General features: G+C 43.1%; 1 protein-coding gene across 6 annotated transcripts in view; it reads left to right on the forward strand.

The window, feature by feature from the left end:
• Positions 1–27,604, forward strand: part of Nhsl2 (NHS like 2) — a 243,405-nt gene that overhangs the window by 187,533 nt on the left and 28,268 nt on the right. For 3 of the 6 annotated variants that reach the window (XM_052170388.1, XM_052170389.1, XM_052170390.1), the window contains exon 1: positions 2,161–2,237. The exons of the other annotated variants lie outside the window; for them this stretch is intronic. The gene's annotated coding sequence lies outside the window, so the exon portion shown is untranslated. Of the gene's footprint in view, positions 1–2,160; positions 2,238–27,604 lie in introns of those variants that run through there. 6 annotated transcript variants of the gene reach the window in all.

A 27,604-nucleotide genomic window follows, 5' to 3' on the forward strand; every position in this document is an offset into this window, starting at 1 on the left:
AAAAAGAAAATCATTTTGTGGGCTGCTATTTTCCTCTTCCTAAGCAGGTCTGTGTAAATAGAAATGTGATGTAATCACTAGGCAAGATAATTTTTCTCTAGATGAGTCTTGTTGCTTCAACCCTTTTAACATAGAGCTCAGCCCCACTTGAGGGGGGCCAAGGGCCAACAAAAAGGGAATGGCTCTTCATTCACAGATCCTTGTGGGTTCCAAAAATGGAAGAGGAGAAGAAAGGGGACAGAAAATGAAAAGTAAGAAAGAAGAAAATAAGAGGGATGTTTACAAATAGAGACAGTGCTGAAAAGAAAAAGTGATTTATTTTTCCTTTAATAGTCTGATTATAGGAAATATTCTAGTATATTATTTTAATGCATGGAATAGTAATCTATTTTTGTTCTTGTGGTTTCCATTGGAAAAACCTCACATTTGTTAACATTTCAAAGGGAAAGGGCACGCCATAGTCCTATCTCCACCTCCACCCCACCCCGCACTCTCAAGTTCTCCACAGACTCCCTGGAGGACAGCAATGGGAATAGTGACTCCTGTGTCATTACAGACTTGTTCCCTACGTATGAAAGCCTGTGTGTGTTTCACATGTACAATTGAAGATGGCACCGTACATTCTGACCCTCGCTTGTTGGTTTGTTGTTGTTCAGGGTATTATTTGGGTTTGAGACAGCATCTTGCTGTGCAACCAAAGCTGTACTTCAACTCATGCCCTTTTTGCTTCAACCTCTAGAGTGATAGGATTGCAGAAGTACACTGCTACACCCTCCATTTGCCCCTCCCCCACTCTGTGGTACTACAGACTGAACCTAAGGCCTCACATGTGCTAAGTAAGCTCTGTGCACTCTACTACTAAGGTATATGTATTCCCAGCCCTCTATGGTTTTTGAAATGGGATCTCTCTCACTGAGTTACCCAACTGATCTTGAACTCACTCTATAGCTCAGGTTAGCCTTGAATATTTGATCCTCTTTCGTTTCCTGAGTAGCTAGGATTATAGACATACACCACGATGCCCCATTCTTGCTCTCCCTAACCCCACCCCACCTCGAGCCCTGCTTTTTAATTTGCTATTAACTCCAATGTTTTCCCACTTCCTCTTTCTCTGTGCTAGGGGCCCAGGGCTGTGCATGTGCTAGGAAGGTGCTCTGCCATTGAGCTACAGCCCTGGCCCTCATCTGTGTGGATGCAGCATGATGTATAGAACCTATCAGTGGACATTTACTTAAAATAGAAGACCCAGCACCATTCCAACCAGGAGAAATGTTATGTGAACCATTATAACAAGGCACATAAGAATTTTTGGATTTTCCAGTCATACTCAAATGTACAGATCTGAAATACCACCTTTACTCTTATATACAAGAGCTTGTTTTAGATTATCTATTTTGTTCCATTCATCTATTTAGCAGTTTTGGCAGCAGTAGCCTCCATTTCCAGTAGTCACGTTTCAAAAATAAAAAGAGGCCAGAGGCATAACAGCAGTGCAGCATTTGACTGACATGTACGAAGCCCGGTGTTCTGCCCCCAGCACCACAGAAATAGGAAAGGAGGTGAGATTAATTTAATGATATATTTTATTTTATTTAATCCAATAAAACAAATAAGATCACATATAATCTACATTAAAACATTGTCCATTGTTGGATTTTGAAATCTAGTGTAGATTACAATTCCATCCCGTTTCAAATGCCTATGAGTCGGTCACACGTGGCTAGTGGCAATGGCAGTGGACAGTGAAGTTTGGGAAAACTAAAATGTCACCTGAGCTGTGAGCCTCCGTGGTTGGTAGGGATGGATTAGGACGTTAGATGCTGTGACCTCTCTGGCCTTGAGCTGTGAGCAAAGGTACCAAAGACCTCCTCTTTTCCATGTGCTCCAGTTCTGCTGGCCAGAGATGAAGAAAGGGCCTGCTACTCAGGGGTGTTCTGAGGCTCAGCACCAGATTCCTTTTGTCCTCCCCCCTCCCCTTCAGAGGCAGCTCTTTTTACAAGTTTCATTGTATTTAAGACTCAGTGTCCATTTCCTTTTTTTTTTTTTTTCAAAAGCTGAGCTGTGTGGCAACAGGGCTTTGAGGAAAGCCCTAGCTCTGAGGTCAGGGAGGGTGTGGTGGGAGGAACCCACATTGTGGCTTACTCAACTGTGAGATCTTAACTCTGGTGGCCCACAGCTACTGTTGTCCTGTGCAACAGTGGTGACAGCCGTAGCATCACAGCCTGGAGCGTGGAATGGTGAGCAAGGGAACAGTTGCTGGCTCTAAGGGGATTTGAGCTTGGGGTTTGGTACCTGATGGGTGCTGGCAATGTGGAAGGAGGCAAATGTCTGTGGAGCCCAGGTGAGGAGACATGCAGCTTTGGCCCAGTCTGAATGCCCTAGGCCAAGTCTGGGGGAACCATTTGGACTCTATAGTGGTTTTGAGGGCTGTCCCGCCCCTGAGGTTAACAGGATGCTAAGAAATGGGATTATCCCTTCCAGGGCCACATAGTTTGCCTGGGCAAAGGTGGTGGCCCAGTGCCAACTGCTTGATGATTTCCAAGCCAGTCCTCCTCCCTTGCCTGCCCTTCCTAACTGGCCACCTACCAAAACAGAGCCTGGGGCTAGCCAAGGTTCAGAGCAGCTTTGCTGCAAGAGCAACGATTTTACTCCTGTGGAAGCCTGGGAGGGAGCTCTTGGTCGCCAGCACTGCCTGCAGTGTCCCCATCGCCTCCAAAGTGCATAGGGTGGGGTGCCAGCGTTCCTCTTTCATCCTGACCACTCTGGTGGCCAGCCCTGCAGCCAGAAACTCTCTATGGTATCAGACTCCTGAAGGGCCAGGCAGCAAGCTAGCTTCTTTCTGCCTGATCTCACAAGCTGTAAGCTCCCAACAAACCAAGCAGGGCTGGTAAAAGAGGGTGGTTTCATAGCAACTCAAAATGCTGACATGGTGGCTTTCTGGCTCCCAACATCCTGCCCTTTCACAAGCTGGCCAAGATCCAGAAGCCCCATTACATATACCTCTGACCCAAATCCATAGCACAAAGGTTTGTGGAGAGCCTGGCACCTCTGTGGAAACTCCCCAGTAGATGGTTCAGATGAATGAATGCATCTGTGGATATGGACATAGTCTTCCATGGTATCACATGGCCTGGATATCATTTTGGTTGTACTTCTTACTCTAAAAGTCCCCAAATTTAAACTTGTCACCTTGTCACTTTGAACATCATATGTAGACATCTGGACACCCACTGATCTCCTCCACTAAGAAAAGGTCCCAAAGTAAAACCAACTTGGGGCTCCTGAGGGTAAGCTCAGACAACAGTCTCGTGACCCTGTCTCTCCCCACATCGTTGCTTTGAGACTCTTCCAAGCTGGAGCATCCCACCTTAAAAATCAAGAGCATGTAGGTTGGCATCCAGCAAATTTAATTCAAGTCTTAAGCCTCCTATATATCCTTAGTCAAAAGTTTGTTTCATCTCCACTCTGTAAAATGGGACTAAGAACACCCTGGAGTGCAGCCAGAAACAAGCAAGAACATGTAATAGATTGAACCCTATGAAATTGCCCAAAGCAATTTTCTGTGGTTCCATATAATATTTAAAAAGTGCTTTATAAAGGAGAAAACATGGCTGGAGAGATGGCTCTGTGATTGCTCTTTCAGAGGTCCTGAGTTCAAATCCCAGCATGAATGGTGGCTCACAACCATCCGTAATGAGATCTGATGCCCTCTTCTGGTGTGTCTGAAGACAGCTACAGTGTACGCACTGTACTTTTCTTTTTTTAAGTGAATAAATTTTTTAAAAGGAGAAAACACTATAATAAATAGTCCTAAATAAATATTTTTACTCTTAAGAAATAACAATTAAGAAGTCAAAGAAGCAACTAATGCTTTTTAGGGTGTCTGCCCAGTGCTTCCTAACGAGGATACAACTGCAATTTATACAAGACTGTGCTTATGCTCTGCATGACACTTTACATGTGGTAGTAAGAGAAGGATAGAAAGCACCCTGGAAGCCCAAGAGCCTCATGGTCACTTAGAACCTTAGAATGACTGCTTCTACTAGGTGCTGCAAAACCATGAATCCTGGGTGTTCTTTTATAAAAGCCTTTTTTGTTTGGTTGGTTGGTGGGTTTTTGATTTAAAAAAGGGTTTCCTCTGTGTAGCCCTGGCTTTTCTGGAAGCTCACTCTGTAGACCAGGCTAGACGATTCGTTTGTTGTATGTGAATGGGTGTTTTGCCTGCATCTATGTGTGCACCACATGCATGCCTGGTACCCTCTTGGGTTAGAAGAAGGTGTCCGGATTCTCTGGAACTGGAGTCACAGATGGTAGTAAGCCACCATGTGGGCACTGGGAATCGAACTCTGGTTCTCTGCAAGAGCAATGAACTATATCTCTTCAGCTCCATGGGGCTTTCTAATTAGGCCAGTGGAGGCATGTAAAGTCACTCAAGCAAGACTGGAACCAGAGAGTAAGAAGACCAGTGAAAATACCCACCTACTCTGAGCAGTGAGTTGTATTGTTCTGGGCTCTGGCATCTTGTGGCAGAAGGTCTACACTGAAAGTGGTGCATTCGCCACGATGGACATAGGCTACACAACATTTATTTAAGGAAGTACTAATAGCCAATCATAGCTATGGTTAGAGTCCCTGTCACACACATGTGCTTGGCCAGATGACCACAAACCTCTAATTGGGATTTAGTCTGTTTCCCAAGCAGTGCATTACAGTAACATTAGCAGTATCTGAGACTTTTGTCTCTAAAGAAACCACAGATACGTTTTAGTGTCACTGAAACTGCTGCAGATATCTTGAAAAATTATTCCAGTCACTGAATACATCGAAATCATGGTAGTTACCAGAGCCACCGCTAAATCCTGTTACTTAATGTGTTGATAATTAAAAATTAAAATCTGTACGGATAACCTTAAATCCAGCCGACTTTCCTTGCCACCCTGTGTGGCTTATGCTTGTGAAAACATTCTGAGAAAAGGTCTATAGATATTATCAGAATTCCAAAGGAAGCCAAGCCATAAAAATCAAAGCTGGAGATCAAAGCTGGAGAAATGGCTCAGAGGTTAAAGCACTGGCTGCTCTTCCGGGGGACTTGATTTGCTTCCCAGCACCCACATGGTGGCTCACAGCTGTCTGTAACCCCGGTTACAGAAAGATCTGATGAACTCTTCTGGCCTCAGAAACTAAACTCACACGTGATACACAGACATACATCTAGGTAAAACACCTATACACATAAAGGATTTTTTTCCTGTTAAAAATAGGGGCTGGAGAAATGGCTCAGGAGTTAAGAGCACTGGACCCAGAGGACCTGGGTTAAATTCCCAACACCCACATGGTAGTTCACAACCATCTATAATACTTTCAGTTCCAGGGCATCTGACACCCTTTTCTGACCTCCATGGGCATCAGGCATGCATGTAGTGTATACACATACACACAGGCAAAAGCACCGACGTACATACAATTTTTAAAAATTTAAAATATCAAAAAAACAATGTTAAGAGGCTTGACAGGAAAGCAGCTGATTGGGATCAATGGGAATGGCCTTGAATGCAAAGATAAGGAAATAGTACTTGGAGTCTATAGTCACCAATGGTTCTGACCAGGAGGTTGCCAGATGTGATTCTGAAGTCTGTCTCCAGCGTGGAGCTGCAGGCATGCAGCATTAACAACAGAGACTTGAGGAGGAGAAGAATGGGGTCGGTGAACGAGGGTTCTCCCTTTAGTATGTTGAATTTGACGACAAAAAAAAATTAGATAGTCAGGTGAAGATGTCTCCCTGGCTCTGGGAAATGTAAGCAGGCAGGCTGGGAGTGCAGCCATGGCAACAGAAGGATTTGGGAGTCGCCCTTCATTTGAGTTGATCAAGGAAGCACTGGAGTAATTGAAGTCGCCAACAGAGAAAGGGCAGCAAGAGAAACGAGGCCAAGACAAGGGATCGGCTTCTCCAGGGACCAGACGTCCAAACAGATTTGTACGCAGGAGGTTTGCTGGTAATTGATTGCTTTTTGAAGTGGGAGGGAATTGGGAGAATTGTTTGTTTCTGTTTTATTTTGAGAAAGGGCTTTACTATGTAACCCAGGCTGGCCTGTGCTTACTATGTAGCTCAGGTTGGCCTTGTATTTACTGAAATCTCCCAACTTGACCTCTTGTGCAACTTGCTGGGGACTGCTTTGTAGAGCAGTGGCAGGAGGCAGAGACAAGAGTTGAACTTGCATGAGAGACCTCAGTCCAGCCTGTGGTCCCAACAGAAAACAGGCAGCTAGGCATTCCTTTCATTGTCTCAACAAGGTGTTGCCTAGATTCTTGGTGCAGACTCTAAGAGGAGTTACCTTGAACAGGCTCAAATGTGAGCTGTCTATCAGCACCCTGCCAGCTTAGGGATGGGTGCCTTGGTTCTGTACTGGGTGTAAGCAGCATCTCAAGGTCTGAGTGCTGCAGAGAATGCAACTCCCCTACCCAGGCATCTGGGTGAGCCTCATGCAACCTTCCAGAGCAGTCATTGGACTGTAGGACCGAGGAACCTGGTTACAAAAGGAACTAGAAGCCCGGCAGCGTTGGTGCATGCCTTTAGTCCCAGCACTTGGGAGGCAGAGGCAGGCGGATTTCTGAGTTTGAGGCCAGCCTGGTCTACAGAATGAGTTCCAGGACAGCCAGGGCTATGCAGAGAAACCCTGTCTCGGTAAAAAGAAAGAAAGAAAGGAACTAGAATTTTTGGTAACTATAATTCTCGGTCCTTGGTATTGCCTCCAATGGCTTCCATTTAGAGCGAAGCTGCACAGCATGGGTTCAGGAAACTAGAGGGAATAGAGCCAGTGCCTCCCTCAGCACAGCCTGTGCTTAAGAGTTTACCAAACTAAGCAAGTCAATGTGACAGGAGCAGTTTCTGTGGTCTCCGTGTTCCTTCCTTCCTTCTGGGGTGACCCATATCTCAGAGAGAGGGTGTCACCAGATTGAGGTTACAGCCCTGTTCTAAGGCCTGTGGGTTGCCTGGGAAACCTGATATTGTTAGAACCGCCAAGGAAAAGGAAATTGAGCTTCATTTTTAAAAGACAGAAATCAAAAAAAAAGTTGGCTTTTGATTTTGACTTTCATGTCCTCATACCAACTGACGAGGCACAAATTCCTCTCAACACTTGAAATTTAGAGTAGCTGTAGGAAAATGGAAAAAACACACAGAGAGAGGGAAATAGAGAGGGAGAGAGAGAGAGAGAGATTGAGATTTTGACATTTGGTAATTGATAGGGTAAAAGGCCAAGTGTAATCTGACAATCATTTCTCATTTTACACAGATTTTACATAATTTAATGATTTAATGACCAGGATTTTTGGTTCATACCTAAAATCCTAGAACTTGGGAGGCTGAGACAGAAAGATCTCAGGTTCAAGGGCAACCTAGACCACATAGTGACGGGCAGTCTTCCCCACCCCCAAATGAATGTCTGAAATGTAGCTCAATGGTAGAAGGCGTGCCTCACATGTTGGATTTGATCTCCAGCGCCAAAAATAATTGTGTTGCTGATGCCTTGTTTTTCCTTTTTGAGTTACTCTGTAGTCTAGGTTGACCCTGAGCTCATATCATTCTTTCTGCTTCAGCCTCCTGAGTGCTGGGATTGCAGACGTAAGCCAACACACCAGGCTACCAATGTGTTTGTTGTTGTTGTTGTTGTTGTTGCTTTTTAATATAATGTGGCTGTAAGGGAATCATGAGCTGCAACTTAGGAGTGCTGCCCCCTTCTGGGTGGGCAGGCTGGACTGCAAGTGAGCAAGATATGCTCTGAGGAAGAAGTAGCAACAACATGCTCAAAGTTGGTTAGATGAGAAGCAATAAGGGCTTTGACTGGGGGAGGTACCAGGGAGTAGAGGAAGGAAGGGACAGACCATTTAGGAGACCACACCAACTGGTTTTAGTGACTCCTCAGAGTAGCAGGGGAAATCTGCGCACCCTGGCACATGGATACGCCCTGTGGTCCCAGCCACAAATTAGCCGTTGTGTTTTCTGTGACACTGACAACCCTTACCCATCCATTAACTCACCGAAGATCACCCATCTACTGGAAGGCTCTTGGCATACGCATTAGGCACCAGGGAAACCCAGTCTTCACACCTACCCTGTGAAGTACATACCCAGACACACCTCGATAGCTTTGACTAACATAATACATTATGCTTTAGTGTACATCCTTATCATGTGAGGTACCTGAGGCCCATTGTGTCTATGTGATTTCCCCGGGGTCTCATAGATAAAATAAGTAGCAGAGTAAGGATTTGAACCTGTGAAGGATGCCTCAGAGTAAAGGGGTTCGCCCAACACACAGTCTCTGTTGGCTACTCGATGCCAACTGTAGTAGGCTAGTAACATATGCAGGCTACACACTGCTTCTACGCCCAAAACCCTGAGTCTGCTGGTGGCCCTGCAAGTTCAGAGGACCTCCTTACAATCAGGGACAGAGGGAAAACACACTAGCAGAGGGTCACCACACAGCAGTGCAGGCAATGAAGCAGCCAGTTGGGTCATATGGCATCTCATTCTGCCTTAAATCAGCCCTTCCAGTAGAGCTTTCAGTTATGCTTGGCATCACATCTAGTGTCCTGAGCAATGATCTATAAGACCCCATGGCAATATGACTCTTGCCCATCTCTGCAATATTTTTTAAAACTATACTCCCCCTCAATCACACTCCAAAGATACACTGACCCCTACAGCCATTGTGTCTCACTCCAGAGCCTTTGTACTTGCTGTTTCCATAGCCAGGCGTGCTTTTTTTTTACCTCTTTGTACTTGCTGTTTCCATAGCCAGGTGTGCTCCTTTTACCTCTTTGTACTTGCTGTTTCCGTAGCCAGGCGTGTTCCTTTTACCTCTTTCGTGTGGCTACTTTCTTGTTGTACTACATATTTCTTTTGCTTAACTATGAACTCATCTTCTTCCCAGTGTCTATGTGACCAACACACAGAAGGAATTCTGTAAGCACTTGTTGAATGAGTGGACTCATTACTGCCACATCAACTATGTCTCAGGCCCTTTACAAATATTCTTTCAGTGTTTAGGAACATCCCTATAAGTCAGCTGTGATTATCTGCATTCTGTAGATGGACCACCAAGAGGCGATGTGACTTAGGCTATCTCCCCTCTAACATATCACTCCCAAAGGGAGCATTCAAAAACATGGTCTTTTTTTTTTAGTTTTTTTTTTTCAGATTTATTTATTTTATGTGTATGAGTATGTGTGCACCAAGTGTGTTCCTGATGCCCAGGGGGTCAGAAGAAGGGATCAAATCCCCTGGAACTGAAGTTACAGACAGGTGTGAGCCATCAGGTGCATGCTGGAAACTGAATCCAGGTCTTCTAAAACATGAGCTTTGAACTGCCGAGCCATCCCACAAGCCCCAGTACATGGAATCTTAGTGTGGACTCTTTCTTCCCCTCACCATGTCAGTTGACTGACTTGAACTTCCTCAGGAAGGAACTGAAGCAATTCTGGTGGTCACTAGCCGAAGTTGTTTAACCACCCTGGTTGTAGGATGTTTTCATTCTTGTTAATAAAGACCTCAGAAGTACCTCAGAAAAAAAAAAAACAGAATTCCCCACCCACTCCAGTGAAAAGTAGCCCCACTCCAATGGGAAGTGTAACTGAAACCCACAGAGGTAAGCATCCTCTGGAGGATGCCAGGAATAGACTTCCCGATGGCCCTGAAACGTTTCTCTTCCAACTTTTAATTTGCCTAGCTCCTTACACCTCAAAGTAAGATACAACAACTTGGGAGGGCATGGCAGAATGCAGACCCTTTGTATGCCCTTCCTTCTTACCTACTGACACACACGCCCCCTGCACACTTTTCAGTGAGATCTCTGGGGACTTGGGGATTCCTAAGCACAAAAAACATCTTAGGACACAGTGTCCTAGAAGGGCAGCACCTGAGTACTAGACTCAGACTCCCCAAGGGCAAGGAGGAATCTCAACACTGCCTCCCCAAAACCTCTGTGCAGACCTATCCCAACTAGTATTGCTTGCTGAATCTGACCACTCAAAGTCAGCCACAAATGGAATAATTTACTCTGCACACTCTGCAGTCCTGCCCCTTTCTGTCACCCCTCTTGGCCTATGGCTCCCATGAGGGAGGCCCAGCAATGTGGTGTTTGTATGCACAAGCCACAAACTTTAGAAAGACTTGTCTCTTCTCCTTTTCTATCCTCACACCACAAAAGCCCCCCAAGAAGGAAGTTCTAAGGTATCAACATTGTAGATTTCCTCGTGGCCTCAGCTTGCCTGGCCCTATGCCACTTCTCAGTGTCCCTGGAAATTCCAGCCCTTCCCAAAGTGCAGGTGTTGCCAAATGCTGGCTACCAAGCCCTCACTGCACACAGCACCAAAATAAACCCCCGTTGATATGGAAACGGGTCAAATTATTTTAAGAAAAAAATTGCTCCTTCATTAAGTCGTGTTGTTATAGAAACCAGAATTAGGAAAGTAACTTGGCCATGGAGGTTAGGTGCAATATTTGGGGACAGGGACTTTTCCAAATAGTGGAAATGATTTGTGAACACGTTTGCCTGGCCTTTGTCTCTATGCCAGGAGTGAAGATGAAGGTCAGTTTAGGATCCCATCGCCCCATCTGAATAGGTCACTGCACGGCCTTGCCAGTGGGATACACCAAAGCATAAAGCAAATTAGCACCCCCTACTCAGCAGCAAACTGAGTGTCCCGACTTCCTGGAATTAGAAGGCAGCTAGGAACTGTAAAAATGACTCAGTGGTTAAGAGCACCGACTGCTCTTCCAGATGTCCTGAGTTCAATTCCCAGCAACTACATGGTGGCTCACAACCATCTGTAATGGATCTGATGCCATCTTCTGGTGTGTCTGAAGACAGTGATGGTGTACTCATATACAATAAATAAATAAATAAATAAATAAATGAATGAATGAATAAATTTTTTTTAAAGCACTTAAAAAAGAAGAAGAAACAGGCGGTGGTGTCGCACACCTTTAATCCCAGCACTTGGGAGGCAGAGGCAGGCGGACTTCTGAGTTCAAGGCCAGCCTGGTCTACCAAGTGCAGTCCAGGACAGCCAGGGCTATACAGAGAAACCCTGTCTCGAACAAACAAAAAAAAAAAAGAAGAAGAAGGCAACTGCACCTGAAAAACAATTATCACTACCTGGTTTTCGCTGTCTTTTTTAAAGATAGGATCTCATTTTGTAGCTTTAGCCTTCCTTAAACTCACTCTGTACACCAGGCTAGCCTCAAACTCACAGAGATCCACTTGCCTCTGCCTCCTAAGTGCTAGAAAAATGTATGTGCCATCACATTGACTATACATGTAATTTTACAAAATTTTTCAGGAAGAAATTCTAACTAAGCCAGGTGTAGTGGTGCATAGCCATAACCCCAGCACTCAGGAGACTGGGGCAGAAGGATCAGAATTTGTGCCGGGTGGTGGTGATGCACACCTTTAATCCCAGCACTTGAGAGGCAGAGGCAGGTGGATTTCTGAGTTCGAGGCCAGCCTGGTCTACACAGTGAGTTCCAGGGCAGCCAGGGCTACACAGAGAAACCCTGTCTCGAGAGAAAGAAAGAAAGAGAGAGAGAGAGAGAGAGAGAGAGAGAGAGAGAGAGAGAGAGAGAGAGAGAGAGAGAGAGAGAGAGGAAGGAAGGAAGGAAGGAAGGAAGGAAGGAAGGAAGGAAGGAAGGAAAGAAAGGGAAGAAAAAAGAAAAAGAATTTGTAGGCTAGCCTGGACTACAGAGTGAGCCCTGTCTTGGTCTCAAACATAGTGCTTAAAATGATTGGGGATAGAGTTTGGCGTTAAGGTGCTTATCTAGCCATGCAAGACCCTGGGTTCTACCCCTGGTGTTGCTGCTCTGAAAAGTTGAAACCTTATCTGTTTTTTCACAAGGCTTTTAAACTTGTAATATATATGACTAAAAGATTCTCAAGGAGCTTTTAAAATTCATTTTCTCCAATAAAGAAAAACATAAAAATTGCTCCTATCAATGTTTCCATGAATGTCTATATCAGATGATGGTTAAGTCGGGTTAGCAGTCAGCTCCTCAGCTGCATATCTTGAAACTGTATCTGCCTTTGCAGAGCGGGTTGGGAAATTAACTTCTGAAGGGACCTGAATTTCAACATGGATCTATTGTTTACCAACTGTGGCCTGCGCAATTTATAGTCTCTCTCAGTCTCATTTTCACAGTGAAAATGTGTTGTGGGAATTAGAGATAATGTATGCAAGGGCTTGTCTGCTACCTGACATAGAATAGAGACCCAATAAATGCTTTTGGAGGCTTGCCTGGGGAGCTTTTTAAAACAGTTCACGTTGAGAACAGCTCAGAGCAAATAAGTCAAATGTGGAGCTCTGAATCGGTCTTTGGATGTCCCCAGATGGTTTTAAAGTTCAAGCAGAGTTGGGAACCCACACCTTCAGGCAGGTGTATGCCTACCCTGGGCTCCTATTTGGGCGGAAAGATAAACATGCTTATAGAGAAAATTACTGAATGCTCAAGAATACAAAAGCCGGCACTCGGGTGTCTACCTGTGGGTCAGACTGTGATGATTACGGCCCCTCCCCTCAGCAGGTTCTTAAGCAGTAGAAAGGACAAATGTTAGCAAGCAACCACAGTATTTATGGCCAGGGCTGCATGCAGCCGGGGTGCTGGGTGCATAAGCGGGAAGTCGAGTAGTGAACTTCACGAAAAGCTAGCTGTAAGAATTACAGGAGTAAGCATGGTGGTACATACCTGTCATCTCAGAGCTAGGGACGCTGAAGGCAAGAAGATCAAGGGATTGACGGCCAGTCTGGGCTATATAGCAAGACCCTTTCTGGGGAAAAGAAAGAAAGAAGGAAAAATTGCAGGAGCCATCTCATTTTAGTGGCAGGTAAAGGCTGCAGGAACTCTGAATAGTCATATTCCGTCTTCCTTAGACAACAGAGTGGGTATTTTCAAAAACAGCTCAAATGGAATTCATGTACTTGTTCATCCCACATGTATTTACTGAGCATCTCGTATGTGCCTCAGACTGTGGCTATGCTGACAACCAAGACAGATGAGGCCCCTGGCCTGGTTTCGCACGCAATTTAATAATGAAATCAATAAATGAGGAAAGTTTGAAATGGTGGTAAGTACTGTGAAGAAAAGCAGAGTGATACGGCTAGAATGATTAGAATGGGGATACCATAGCACAAAATCACAGAAGCCTTCCTGAGAGGATCTCTGAGCACATTCAAGTGGTGTTTCTGGCAGAGTGAATAGCGATGCAAGATGATCTTAACATTTGGAAATTGGCCTGGCATATTTGAGGAGCAGCAAGGAGGCCTCTGTGATGAGAAAAGCTATAAGCAAAGAGAGTGATGAGGCCAGACTGGAGGCAGGGAGCAGAGGCCAACTAGCTCAGACCCTGGCTCACACTAAGAACTTGCATTTTAGTATGTAGTGTGGTAAGAAAGAATGGGGAGAACAGTGGGGTGTGATTTGCCTTTTTTCTTTACTTGAAATAGATTCTACTCGCCATACCAACCACCTATCTAAAGCATACAATCCAATGGTCTTAGCATAGTCTTCCCAGGTATGTGCGACTACCTCCACATTTGAGACAAGGACTTTTTATTATCCCCAAAAGGACATATTTCACTCACGAGCAGTCACTTTCTCCTTCTGCCAACCGATCCATCCAACCCTACCACCCATCTGCTTTCAAGATCTATGGATTTTCCTCTTCTGGACACTTCATATAAACAGAATCATACAATGTGGGACCTTTTGCCACTGACTTCTGCTACTTAGCATGTTTTCAAGGTTCCCACATGTTATGCCACCTCGCAACAGTTGATTCTTTTCATGGCCGAATAACATCCAACTGTTCTTATCTTACTACTGCCATTTGACGAATATATAGGTAGGGTGTTCATTTATTTTCTGTTGCTAATAAAACACCATGACCAAGGCAACCTGAAGAGTTTATTTGGGCTTACAGTTCCTGAAGGTTAAAGTGCAAGATGTTGAGTGGAAGAAGCAGGCATTGCAAGTCTTCCCCCTCCCCCCCCCCCCCCAGACAGGGTTTCTCTGTGTAGCCCTGGCTGTCCTGAAACTCACTCTGTAGACCAGGCTGGCCTTGCCAGTGCTGGGATTAAAGGTGTGTGTCACCACTATTCAGCCAAGACTTTAAACTCTCAAAGCCAGTGACATACTTCCTCTAGCAAGACCACACCTCCTAAACCTCTCAACTGTTATCAGTTGGGGGCCAAGTATTCAAATGCCTGAGACTATGGGGGAATCTCTCATTCCCAGCACTACAGGGGGGTGTCAGTTCTCTGTTTAGTCATTTGAGGAATTACCAGACTCTTTGCCACGGTGGCTGCACCACCATTTTCTTCACCCAACATAGTTAACAGCAGTTTCCTGATGCTGGCCATCCTACTGTGTATGAAGTGGTTCCCATTATTGTTTACTTTGTATTTCCCTGTGAGTTTGGGCTTCTTGTCCAGTGTTTATTGGTCAGTTGAATCAAGATTTCTCTTTGTAGCCCACAGTGGCCCAATACTCCCTGTACGCACCCAGGCTGACCTCAAACTGAGCTTCCAGACCCTGCAAGGCAAGTGCTGGGGTCGCAGAGCTGCATCACCAGACCCAACTGTTATTTGCCTTTATTTTTTTTTTAATTTATGTTTATGGGTGTTTTGCCTGCAGCTATGTCTGTGTACCACATGAATCCAGTGCCAGAAGAGGGCATTGGATCCTCTGGAACTGGAGTTACAGGTGTTGTGAGCCATCATGAGGGTCCTCACAATAGGACCCAGGTCCTTTGGAGGAGCAGCCAGTGCTCTTAACTACGGAAACATCTCTCTAGCCCTTCCTTTTTATTATTGAGTGATCAGAGTATGCTAGATACAAGTTCCTTACCAAATACATGATTGGCAAGTATTTTCTTCATTTTTTGAATTAACCTTTTTTTCTTTTTTTCCCTTTTTTATTTGTTATTTGAGAATTGCATACATGCATATAATATATTTTGATCAACTCCATCCCAAACGTTCCCTCCAGTTCTTTCTCTGCCTCCCCCACCACTTTCCCTCCCTTCTTTAAGTGCTCCTTTTTAAACCCCCTGAGTTCACTTTCTTCAGCCAGTTTGTCCATGGGTGAAGGACCATCCACCAGCATGGACAGCCTATCAGGAATGGCATCTAAAGTAAATTGACTGTCCCTCCAGTCACAGCCATTAATTACCTATAGCTCCTCAGCTAGGGGTGGGACCTCGTGAGCGCCTCCTCCCCTGCCCATGCTGGAATTTTGGCTGCCTTGATCTTGTGCCAGAACCCTTTCAGTTTCTCCATGGTGAACTTTGAGATTCGAAAGTTTGTAGCTTTGATGGAGTCCAGTGTATCTACTGTTTCTTTTGCTGCACATGTTGGCTTTTGGTGTCATATCAAGTAATCCACAGCCTCCTTCTTAAGTGAATTTCAAGAAGAAAATTTCTTTGTTGTGCAAGAAAAAGAGAGGAGGCGGAGCTACAAGGGACCAAGCAAGAGACAGGAGCAGAGAGGAGCACTTTGTCCACTGCTTTCTTTCTTACTCCGGAGAGAACTCCATGCATAGCATCTGATTTCTGGCTGAGGGTGGAGCACTGAACCCTTTGAGGTGATCTGGACCCAGGCACACTGCTGAGCTAGCCTCATTTTCTTGCAAGACTTTTATATTCATGTCACTTCCTTCTTTCCTGCTTTGAACCCTGTTAGGCAAGTCAGACATTTGAAAAGACACAGGCTCCGGGGCCAGGTCAGAAGGTAATCTGGGTGGTCTCCAGTGGCTGGGAAGAAGCCTCTGTTAGTGTCCATTCAGTGTAGGACCTGAGAAAAGCCCATCTTCTGGACCTCAATTTCCACATCTGATGCATCAGGGAGCTGCTGAATAAGATTTCTGACAAGTGTCTGAGCCTTCGCTTCTCGGTTTTCACAAGGTAACTAAGCAATAAATATTTATCATGGGAGCAAGGGAGAGCCTACACTAACCACCAAGTAATGTTGACAGTATGATCACATCTTTGTTTGACATAGGAAAACTTCCAGAAAGATATACCCGAGGTATCGGTAGTACTTGACTCAGTGCTTGCCTCTCATGTCACATTAGGCTTTTCCTCGTTCAATCTGTTTGCTTTGATCTCTAATGGTGATAAACTTGTTTTTTGAAAGAAAAGGAAAAGCATGACAGATAAAAGTTGACACATTTTTAAAGAGAAAAGTTGTCTAGAAACAATTAGCTAACAAGGGAGGCGGGAAGGTGGCAGTGGAGTATCTTGTCTCGCAAGTAGAAACTTGGTTACCCCACAAACCTCCCTCCATGCCTGGTCAGCTGTGGGGCTGACATTAGTACAGGAGAGCTGTCGCAGGGGGCTCCTGGGATCCTCATCTGTGGAAAGTGGGTGGGCCAGGGGACTGCTGTAACTCCGTGCTGTCAAAACAAACCCCCTTTTGAAGACCTTCTCAATTGGGGCGGGCTTGTGGCACTAAGCTGGAAGCTCTGAGTTATCCTAAATTGGGATGAGGTCGCTGCTGGAGAAGGAAGTATGACATTAGATAAAGCAATCCTCAAATAGATTAGATAATAAAATGTCTTCTTTTGGCAACTCTCCTCTCAGGAGGGTAATCATTTATCCCCAAGGTGATATCTGGGTGGCTCAGCAAAGCACCCACTACCTAGCAGAGGTGACCTCCATGAAGGTAGATATTAGGAGCCTGCTTGCTTGTTTTTTCTCCTTCCTTTTCCTCTTCCTTTCCTTTCTTTCTTGTGCATATGTGTGGTGAGAATTGAACCTAGGTCCTTACACATACTAAGCAAGCTCTCCACTACTAAGCTACAAACACACCTAAAGGATTTCGAAAACTGAGGGAGAAAAACCCATTTAACTGTAATGAGTCCTGATGTCTATCCAGACTCATGTCCTCGGGCAATGATCTTTGCAGGTCTGCCTGGACAGGTCCTTAGTATCCCAGCACCCAGGTACTACTTTAACCTCTCTAAAAGTTATCATGGAGGGAACCTAAGCTCAGGGAGTTCACACAGCTAGGTTAGGTGGAAGCAGTCTCAGAACTAGATAAGTCTAGCTCCGAAGTGCACCCACTCTCTCTAGGAATATAACTACTCAGACTTGCCAACCATTTGTTTCTTGGTCCTTTTTAGTGCTGAACCGGCTGTCTCCCTGCATTCACCAATCAACATTTGCTGAGCTGAGCTCACTCAGCCAAACCCAGAACTGGTCCCGACTTAGTAAAGACCTCCCTTTTCCACAAGACTGTTTCCTTTGTGATGACAGCTTTTTTTTTCCTACCATGAACAACAAGTCTGAATTTCCTCAAGTTTGGGGGACAGAGAAGGCTGTAGGCAGTCTGGTGGAGTTAATCTTGAGTTAATCTTATTAGCCTGTGAGATCAATTGGCTGCAGGCACCAGGCAAGTGACAGCATGGGCATTAATTCAGCAGCAGTTGGAGCAGCCTCACAGCCAGGGACTGATTTATCAATCCCTTTAATGGATGGGATCACATTTAGCTAATTGTGTCTGATGCTGTCATGAGTAAGATGACTTCCTGGCGATGTGGGTCTCTTGCAAGGATGAGGGAATGAGAGAAGAGGCTGGGTGGTAAGTCATGTCACCTTCCTGGCCACTCACGTTTGGGTTCCAGGTGTCTTTAAACTATGTGTTACTGTCTTGAAGGCAACATAGGCAGTGGTTATCAAAGCATAGTCTTTGTACTAACAGCATCCCTTGAGAACCTGTTAGGCATGCAGATTTCTGGGTCCCATCCCTCACCCTTACTTGGAGTATCTGAAAGTGATACTAACTATTCTAAGTTTTTCTTTCACCAAAGAATTGTAGACACAAACTCTGGTACCAGGCAGCCTGAGTTATGTCTGTATGACGTTGGAGAAGCTCTGTGACCTCTCAGTGTCTTTCAACTTCTTCATCTGTAACATGAGGGAAATAATATAATCTGCTTTACAGGATATATACATACATACATACATACATACATACATACATACATACATACATACATACATATTCCTTCATCATGACAGTGATTCTGAGTGGATCAGAAAGTCAATATGATTTGCCAAGTAAAATTCTATCGTTTCTTTGGCAGAACTTATGTATAAATATATGTGTAAGTAGCCACAAGCTTTTGAAATATGGTTAGAGGTAATATATCTTTGGAATCTAGTGAGTATACTCTGGCAAAGTAGAGAAGCATAGTGCTTCCTGAATGAGTAATGGGCAGAGTGGAAGTCAGGACTACTATTGAAGACTTAGGGCAGCCCAGTTGTTATGCATAGATCTCATCCCCACCTAAGGGCTGGAGAGTGGGTCTGTGCTCCTCAGGTGACATTGCAGTAGCATCAAACTCAAGGTTACAAAAGTTTAGAAGGGGAAATATATGAACACATGCTTGTTGCACCAGAGGAAGCTTAACCACAGTAATGAGTATGGCTGGCCCAGGGAAATCAACTGGGGGCGGGGGCGGAAAGGAGACTAAGGGGTGGACACAGCAGAGGGAGAGAGTCCATCTAAGATGCAGGGAGGGCTTGGAAGCTGTCCAAGCTCATTGATTGCTGTGGAGAAGTCTGAGTTACCTGATGAGAGCCCAACTAGATTTTAATTTTCCAAGTTATCCAGTTGGTCAGTGGACTTTCTACTCTTTGCCATCTCTATCCTGATTGAGCTGTGAAATCTGATAGAGGGCTGAAAGAACTAATTGCAAGACCAAGTTACAGCTCAGGTGATTGAGGTAGGGATACAGAAGTGGGGTGTGGCTTGAAACTCCAACCACATATGCTACTTCCAGCCCTACCTGTCCCTTTTTTAAACTGTGGTGCCCAGAATCTATATTCTAATAAGGGCATGGTGCTTGCCTCTAAAGTGTACTTCTTTGCATCCCAATAAACACTTTAGGGCTGGAGAGATGGCTCACTGGTTAATAGCACTGACTGCTCTTCCAAAGGTTCCAAGTTCAAATGCCAGCAACCATGTGGTGGCTAACAACCATCTGTAATGGGGTCTGGTGCCCTCTTCTGGTGTGTCTGAAGAGAGCAATGGTGGTGTACTCATATACATGAAATAAATAAATAAATCTTTTTAAAAAAAAAACACTTTAATTCTTGATGGGATCAATGCCTAGTCATACCTGGGCTGTACGGAGATGCACTAGGATTTTTGCGGTGTGTCACATTTTCCCATCTTGTCTTGATGTTTCAGTACGGTACTGTGGTGCACTTCTGTTTGTTGTTCAGCTGTGGGTTTTGTTTTGTTTCGGAACAGCTTCATTGAGACAAAGCATGAACACACCATAAAATCTACCCATTTCCAGTTGTACAATTCAGCGGGTTTATACTACACTAGAGTAATACCAGCAAGTATGCAGCCATTGCTATCATTGTCAATTTTAGAGCATCACCCTAATGTTTCTAGTATCAGTCACTCGCCACTTCCTCCCAAGCCTCCCAGCCTTAGGCAAGCATTGATATATTTTCTGACTTTATTTGTTCTGGATATCATAAAATGGCATCGTTTTCTCTGTGGCTTTTTATATCCAAATTCTTTCACACTGCTTGATGTTTTCAAGGTCTATCCATGTTGTAGAATGTGTCAGTACTTCTGTTTCACTGTATGACTGATTGGTTTATCTACTGGCCAGTTTGAACATTTGCATTGCTCGACTACAGGGCTAGGATAAATAGTTCAGCTATGAACATTCATGTTTAAGTTTTTATGTGGACATATATTTTCATTCTCTTGGGTATATTCCTAGTAGCAAAAAAAAATGTTACATCATGCAATAACTCTGTGTTTGACATTTTGGGAGATTGCAAGGCTGTTTACCGAAGTGGATTCATCAGCAGTCTATGAGGGGTCTAGTTTCTCCACATCCTGACCAACATATATCTATTTTGTTTGTTTGTTTGTTTGTTGTTATAGCTATCCTAGTGGCTGTGAAGTAGTATTTTTTTACTTCTGTTTCCTTGGTGATTAATTGTATATTGAACATCTTCTTGTGTGTTTATTGGCTATTTGTGTATCTTTGGAGAAATATCTTTTAAGAGTCTTTGCCAATTTTTGATCTGGATTATTTATCTCATTTATAAGAGATGTGTATACATTTTAGATGCAAGTCTCTTATCAGATACATGACTTACAAATATGCTCTCACATTCTGTAGTGTGTCTTTTCACTTCCAGCCTGGAATTATTTGTAACAAAATGTTTTAAATTTCCATGAAGTCCAATTTTTCTGTATTTTTCTTTTATTGTTGAATCTAAGAAACCATGATCTAATCTAGTGTCTCAAAAATGTATACGTATGCTTCTCAATTTTTGTAGTTCTAGCTACTATGTATAGGTCTTTTATATACTTGGATTTGCTTTTGTCTGCACATAAGAATGGATTCCAATTCCTTTTTTTCTTTTTTCTTTTTCTTTTCTTTTTTTTTTTTTTTGCATTTACCTTATCAGTTGGCCCCAATACCACTTTTGTTGAAAAGCCCATTTCTCCTTGAATGGAATCAGCGCCTTGGTCAGAGGTCAGCTGGTTAGGCTTGTCTGGACTCTCAGTTCTATTATATTGTTTTATATATTTGACTTTAAGTTTGATAATTAAAATTTTAATTAACAAAAACTTGTATAAAGTTTTGAAATCAGCAAGCAAGTCCTCCAACTTTGTTTTTTCAAGATTGTTTTAGCAATTTTGGGACATCTGAATTTTCATATAGACTTCAGGGTCCCTATGTCAGTACAAACAAAGAAATTGAAAGTGTAATAAGAATTGAATTGTATAGCAATATATGGTAGTGTTTTAATAATACTAATTATTCTAACCCATAAAATGGAATATCTTTCTTCTTGCTCTCATTGTTAACTTTTTCATGTTTTGTAGCTTTCAATATACAGATTTTTTGCAATTTATTTTATGTATATGAGCTGTAGCTGTCTTCAGACGCACCAGAAGAGGGCATCAGATTCCATTACAGACAGTTGTGAGCCACCATGTGGTTGCTGGGAATTGAACTCAGGACCTCTGGAAGAGCAGTCAGGACTCTTAACCACTGAGCCATCTCTCCAGCCCCCTCAATATACAAATTTCATACCACTTTGTTAAATTTGTTCCTGTGTGGTTTATTCTTTATGGAGAGGAGGTGCTAGTACTTCAGATTGAACCTAGGGTCTTCTGCATACCGATGAAGCGCTCTACTGCTGATCATTATTCTCAGCAGTCTTTTCCTTTTAATTCTTTGAAGTTTTGTTTTATAAGACACAATCTCACTCCATAGCCTTGCTGGCCTGGAGCTTGCTCTGTTCACCAGGCTGGCCTTGAACTCATAGAGATCCAGCTTCCTCTGCCTCCCAGTGCTAGGATTAAAGGCATGTGCTGCTATGCCCAGCTAAAATGTATTTTTAAAAAGAATAAAGCCTGGTGGTTCCAGGTTCTCTGTCTCAACACCCCATCCTAAAGTGTGTGTGTGTGTGTGTGTGTGTGTGTGTGTGTGTGTGTGTGTGTGTGTGTTTACTTAGAGAGAGGGGGTGAGTAGGTATGTAGATACATACATATTGGGGTGCACATATGGAGTTCAGAAGAAAACTTTTGGGAGCCAGTCCTCTCCTTTCACCTTGTTGAGGTGTTTCCATTGTTTCTGTTGCTGAGCAGTGAATTCCTGGATAGCTGGCTCACAAATTTCCAAATGATTATTGAGGCTCTGCCTCCCATGTCTCCACAGGAAGAGTGACATTACAGATGATCGTGACCACATCTTTCTTTCTTTTTCTTTCTTTCTTTCTTTCTTTCTTTCTTTCTTTCTTTCTTTCTTTCTTTCTTTCTTTCTTTCTTTTTCTTTTTCTCTTTCTCTTTCTTTCTTTCTATTGTTTTTATTTGAGACAGGATTGTTCTGTATAGCATTGGCTATCCTGGAACTTTCTCTGTAGCCAGGCTAGCCTCAAATTTACAGAAATCCACAAGCCTCTGCCTTGCAAGTACTGGGATTAAAGGCATGCGCCCCCTCCAAACCACTCTCACCACCCCACTCCCCAGCCACATCTACGTTATACTTATATTTCAGACATTGAAGTCAGGTCATCAGGTAGTCCTTTTTACACACTGCCTTATTATTTTTATGATGATATTGTAAATAGAATTGGTTTCTCTTTTTTATTAGTGCTCAGCACTGGATTCCAAATGAACCTTATATGTGACAGACCAGAGCTTTTCCACTGAGCTACAGGCCTAACTCTCTTTTTAGAATTTTTATTTGGAGATGTGGTCTCACAGTGTTGCCCAGGCTGGCCACAAATTTTATATCATTCTATTAATGTCTTTTAAATAGCTGGGATTATAGGCTTGTACTATCCACCATTCCTGATTGATTTTCTTAGTTCATTTCAGATTTTTATTATTATAAGCATTTAATAATACATTTTTATGATTCAAATAGAACACATTATTTCTAATAGATTTCTAATGGATTTGTTAGAATCTTTCATGCATGGGATCATGTGGTCTTTGAAATTTAATTTACTTCTTCCTTTCCAATCTATACATATTTGATTTAATTTTTATTTAATCATTCTGGTTACAACCTGTATGTATTAGCTACTTTTCTGACGCTGTGATAAAATATCATGATCAAAAACAACTTAAGGAAGAAAGGATTTATTTTAGCTTATGGTTCCAGAGGAATAAAGTCCATCAGAGTGAGGAAAGGCATGGCAGAAGCAGTAAGCAGAGGGATCACATTTCATAGCAGACTTTCTCAGACTGGACAGAGATATAAAGAATGACACTGAGTCTTTTTTAATATTTTAAAGCTTAGACATTTGCTGGGCAATCTTCCAACTACTCTACCCCATCCAATTTTATCCTCTGGCTTGAAAGGAAGTCAGTTCTACCTCTCTGCTTTATCCATCTATCCCAAGTTGGCTGGTGAATTGCCCTGGTCTGATTTTTTCCCAACATCCCTCTCTCTGCCCATAAGATCCACTTTCCACTTCCTGCCCAGCTATTGCCTGTCAGATCTTTATTACAACCAATCAGATACAATCCTAGATTACCTTAGACAGGTGAGGAGGAATGAATATTTACAAAATATGAGATGGTTGGTGGACCATAGAAATAACAATACCAAGATCCTACCAGCAGTTAGCTCTCTGCCAGTACAGAATTAGCAATTAAATATACAGAGACACACCTTCGTACAATGTACCCCAGAAACATTTCAACTGGACCAGAAAGTGGAGTTAGGCCATAAAACCCTCAAAACCCCACCCCCAGTGAGGCACGTCCTCCAGCAAAGCTCCATCTCCAAAAGCTTCCATAACTGCCACATAACAGCATCAGCAGCTGGGGACCAAACTGGTGTTCATATATGTGAGCCCGTGGAGGAGAATTTCTCATTCAAACCACCACATTACAGTATAATGTTGAATAGAAGTAACAGAGAATAGACCCTGCTCTTATTTCTGATCTTAGGGAAAATTCATCCAGTGTTTCCACACATATTGTGCTGTGTTATTATGAGTTTCTCTTACATGTTTTTGTCAATTCTTAGTTTGTTTGCATGCTTTTAACATGAAAGTATATTGAGTAGTTTTTATATCAAATCCTTTTTTGTGCTAAGATTGATCATGGTTTTGTTTTTCATTATATCAATATAACTTGATTACATTGATTTTCAAATGTTAAGACAATCTCACATTCCTAAGATAAATTCTATTTGATAGTGGCACATGATTACTTTTATATATTTTTAAAATATTAAATATACGTAATAATACATATATTATAACTTTATTTATTTATTTGTTTGTTTATTTATTTATTTATTATATGTAAGCATACTGTAGCTGTCTTCAGACACACCAGAAGAGGGCATCAGGTCTCATTACAGATGGTCGTGAGCCACCATGTGGTTGCTAGGAATTAACCTTCGAAAGAGCAGTCAGTGCCCTTAACCACTGAGCCATCTCTCTGGCCCCCAATTACTTTTATAGTACTGGATTTGGTATGTTAATATTTTATTGAGAATTTTGACATGTATATTGATCCGAGATGATGATCTGTACTTCTGTTGTTTGTTGTTGGTGTTACTATCAGAGTAGTAGTGGCCTAATGCAATGAGCTGAAAATTGTTACATTCTCATCAATATTGAATGAGTTTATAAAGAGGTAGTGTTACTTTTTCTTTAAATATTTGGTAAACTTCACCAGTGAATTGTTTCTGGCTCTTTCTCTTTAAAAATCCCACTGTGTGTATACTGTATTTTATTCATCCATTCATTTTGTTAAAAGATCTATTCATTTGTATTTTATGTGTATGAATGTTTTGTTTGCATCTAAATCTGTCTACCACATGCATGCAATGTTCTTGAAAGCCAGAAGAGGGCATCAGATTCCTTGGACATAAGCTGCTGTGTGGGTGCTGCTACTGGATCTTACAGGATCATTCGTCCTAATCTTTTCAAACAGTTCTACTCCTGATGACTAAGCATTCAAATATGTGAGCCTATAGGAGTCATTTGTGTTTGAGCCACCACACTGTGGAGGTCAGAGAACGATTTTCTAGAGTCAGTTCTCTCCTTCCATGGGATCCAGGGATAAAACTCAGGTCATCAGGTTTGCATAGCAAACACTTTTTATCTGCTAGACCATCTTGCTGGCATCATCTTGAGTCATTTTTGACAGTTTGTGTCTTTCTAGGAATTTAGTCATTTCATCTAAGTTGTCTTTTTGACTTACAATTATTCGCAGTACTTTCTTTCAGATTCTTTTGCTTCTATACAGTCAATTTATAATGTCCCAGTGTTTACTTCTGTGGTTTAGTCAGTGAGAACCTTCTGTCTCTCTCTTTTGGTTAGTCTAACAAAAAAAAATTTTTTTTGAAATCCTATTTGGCCTCCTTCTGTCTGTGTTTGGACTTCTAAGGATTCCTATGAATGTCCTTTTACAAGTAAGGACCTACGTCTCCTCCACGTATAGCTTTCAGCCAGAACCCCAAAGCATACATTTCTGCTTCTTGTGCCAACTGAGGCAAATTTATTTTGAACCAGTGTCTTTAGTAACCAGTGACTGTGGTGCACAGGGCTGTCACAGTCCTACCTCTCACTGTGGGAATTAAGCTGCAGCTTTTTAGTACCTGGCCCTCAGCCAAAGCGGCTCATTTTGGAGTAAGTATGAGGGTCTGGAACAGAGCCGAAAGCATCAAGTTCCAACCAGCAGGAACCCTCAAGCGAAGCACTGTGGATAGGCCTGGGGCTTGATCTTCTTGAGCATTGTCTACATTGAGTCCTGAATGGAACAGAAGCAAGCATGACCTCCTACCGTTCTGACCATATGCCTCCTTGGTCACCGTGCCCAGGACTGTGCTGTCCTGGTTGGCAGGGACTCAGATGACAGTTGGGAAACTCAGGAAGGCAGGAAAAGGCATTTGAGATGCGGGGCAAGGACTGAGTCTGGCTGATGATCTAGGCGACTGACCCAGTTGGTATCTTTTCCCCTTTTCTCCGCATGCCCCAAGCCTGACCCAGGTCCTGTGGTTAAAGTATTTATTCGTTCAGAACTCTAATAATTCATTTATTGCTACAGTCAATAAAATGTCTGCTTCGAGATTATTTCCAGACTAATGAGACATCCGTGTCTCTTGCAAGCATGTTCAATTTTAAAACAGAGCAAACCCTACTAACATTTCCTTAATGAGAAAACGGGGCGGGGGGGGGGGAAGGAGTTCGCTCTCTGGAATGGCTATGTGGTGAACAAGAAACCTAAACCAACTGTGACAGCTTCAGCCCCACCCCAGGCTGCTGACTCAAGACCAAGAGGAAGAGGAAGCTGCCAGACTTCATGATTTCTGTAAACAGTTCTTGAAAAAGAAACCACAAACTTGTCCCTCTGCCAGCCCGCAGCTTGTCCTCACAGCTGACAGGGCCATTGTCTTTTCTCTGATGCCCTCTGGCAGGGCTCCTTAATTTGAACTCCGTGGTTCTCTAGCAGGTCTACAGCTAGAACTTAGGAGATCTGAGAACTTGGGGTGGGGTAGAAAAAGAATTTGATCTTTTCCCACTAACCATAAACAGGAATATTCCTTGAAGTACGAATATAGGCAACGAATCACAATAACTTCAGCCGTATCGGGATTTTCCCATCAAGAGAAATCACAGCTATTTTCATATCATGTTACAGTTGTTACAACTCAGGGATCACTGGACTCTAATCTCTAGACCATTAGGCCTTGTGGTTTAATCTATTATTAGTGATAGAACTGGACCACAAAGTGATGAAAAATATATGACAATCTCATATGATTGATCGCCTTTGTCATATTGCATATCATATTTTATGCATGTAAGGCAAGGAAGAATGCATCTCAAAAAATGTTATTTTGAGATAGGATCCAGGTTTCCTAAACTGCCAAAGGAGTTCACACATGACTTGCCAAAGATTACCATTCTGCCTGAGAGCGTAGATTCCTTCTGCTCCTTGGACATAGTTTTGGTTTTTTATTTGTTTGCCTCAGTTTACCAAGTGCTTGGATTAAAGGCACGAGCTACCATGCCTGGGGCCTGGTTGTGTGTCATTCTTTTTTTTGTTTTTGTTTTTCTTGAGACATGGTCTTACTAGGTAGCCAAATCTGGCCTATAATTTGTCTATCTGCCTGAGCTCTGGGATTACAGGTGTGTATCACCATGTCTACATCTCCTGGGCTTTGTTTTGGAACCATAAAACTTTGCCTGTCTGCATGCTAGTGTTACAACATTTCTCAGCTTCGCCTCTGTGCTGCTTGTCTTAATCTACCAAAGCAGGGCTAGCGGCACTGCTCATAGGAACGTCGTGACAATTAATAAATGGAAAGCATTTGGGCTTGAACTCATAGTCATTCTAGCCAACTAGGTATTGGCTATTATCACTGTTGCTGGTTCATCTCCATGAGTGCATTCATGTGCTCTACGATCGCCTCCATTCTTAGAAGAAGGTGGCTAAATTATAGAGAAACACAGTGAAGGCAAGGGCATGCATCACAAGACTGGCAGAAGCCAAGTTCAAGGCTGCGACTGTGTAAACTTTAAGGCCAGTGGAAGTCACTCTTTGCAACAGAGAGGAGGTCACTGGCCTCAGAGGCTAATGGACGTTACCAAGGAGCTAGCTAAAGATAGAACAACTAGGCCCTTGGTGGTCTGAATGAGCTAGGCTTTGCCCCCTGTCCTCAGTACACCAATTAAAGAGAAAAGTAATAATGAAAACCAGATAAAAGTGGTTTTCCATGTGGTCACATTGAGAAGAGGTAAAGAGGTCTAGTAACTCCCAAGTCTACATTTGGGGCTATAGGTGTGAGAACTAATCACTGACCCATTATAGTCTGGGCTCTGTTCTGTCCTGCAGGTTGGTCTCATAAGTCACCAGAACTCTTCCTGGGAGGCAAGTTCCTCCTCTGGCTGACACCGAGGCTTCAGCCTTTCCCTTCTGCCAGCATTGCAATTCCTGGGAAATTTTTAGTTCTTTGAGTTCCATTGTTTCAGAAGTCTGTTAGCAGAAGAGAATACCACTACAATGTCCCCTCTCCTGCTTATATAGCTGCAAA

The sequence above is a fragment of the Apodemus sylvaticus genome, chromosome X (assembly GCF_947179515.1).
Source record: "Apodemus sylvaticus chromosome X, mApoSyl1.1, whole genome shotgun sequence".
Lineage (NCBI taxonomy): Eukaryota > Metazoa > Chordata > Mammalia > Rodentia > Muridae > Apodemus > Apodemus sylvaticus.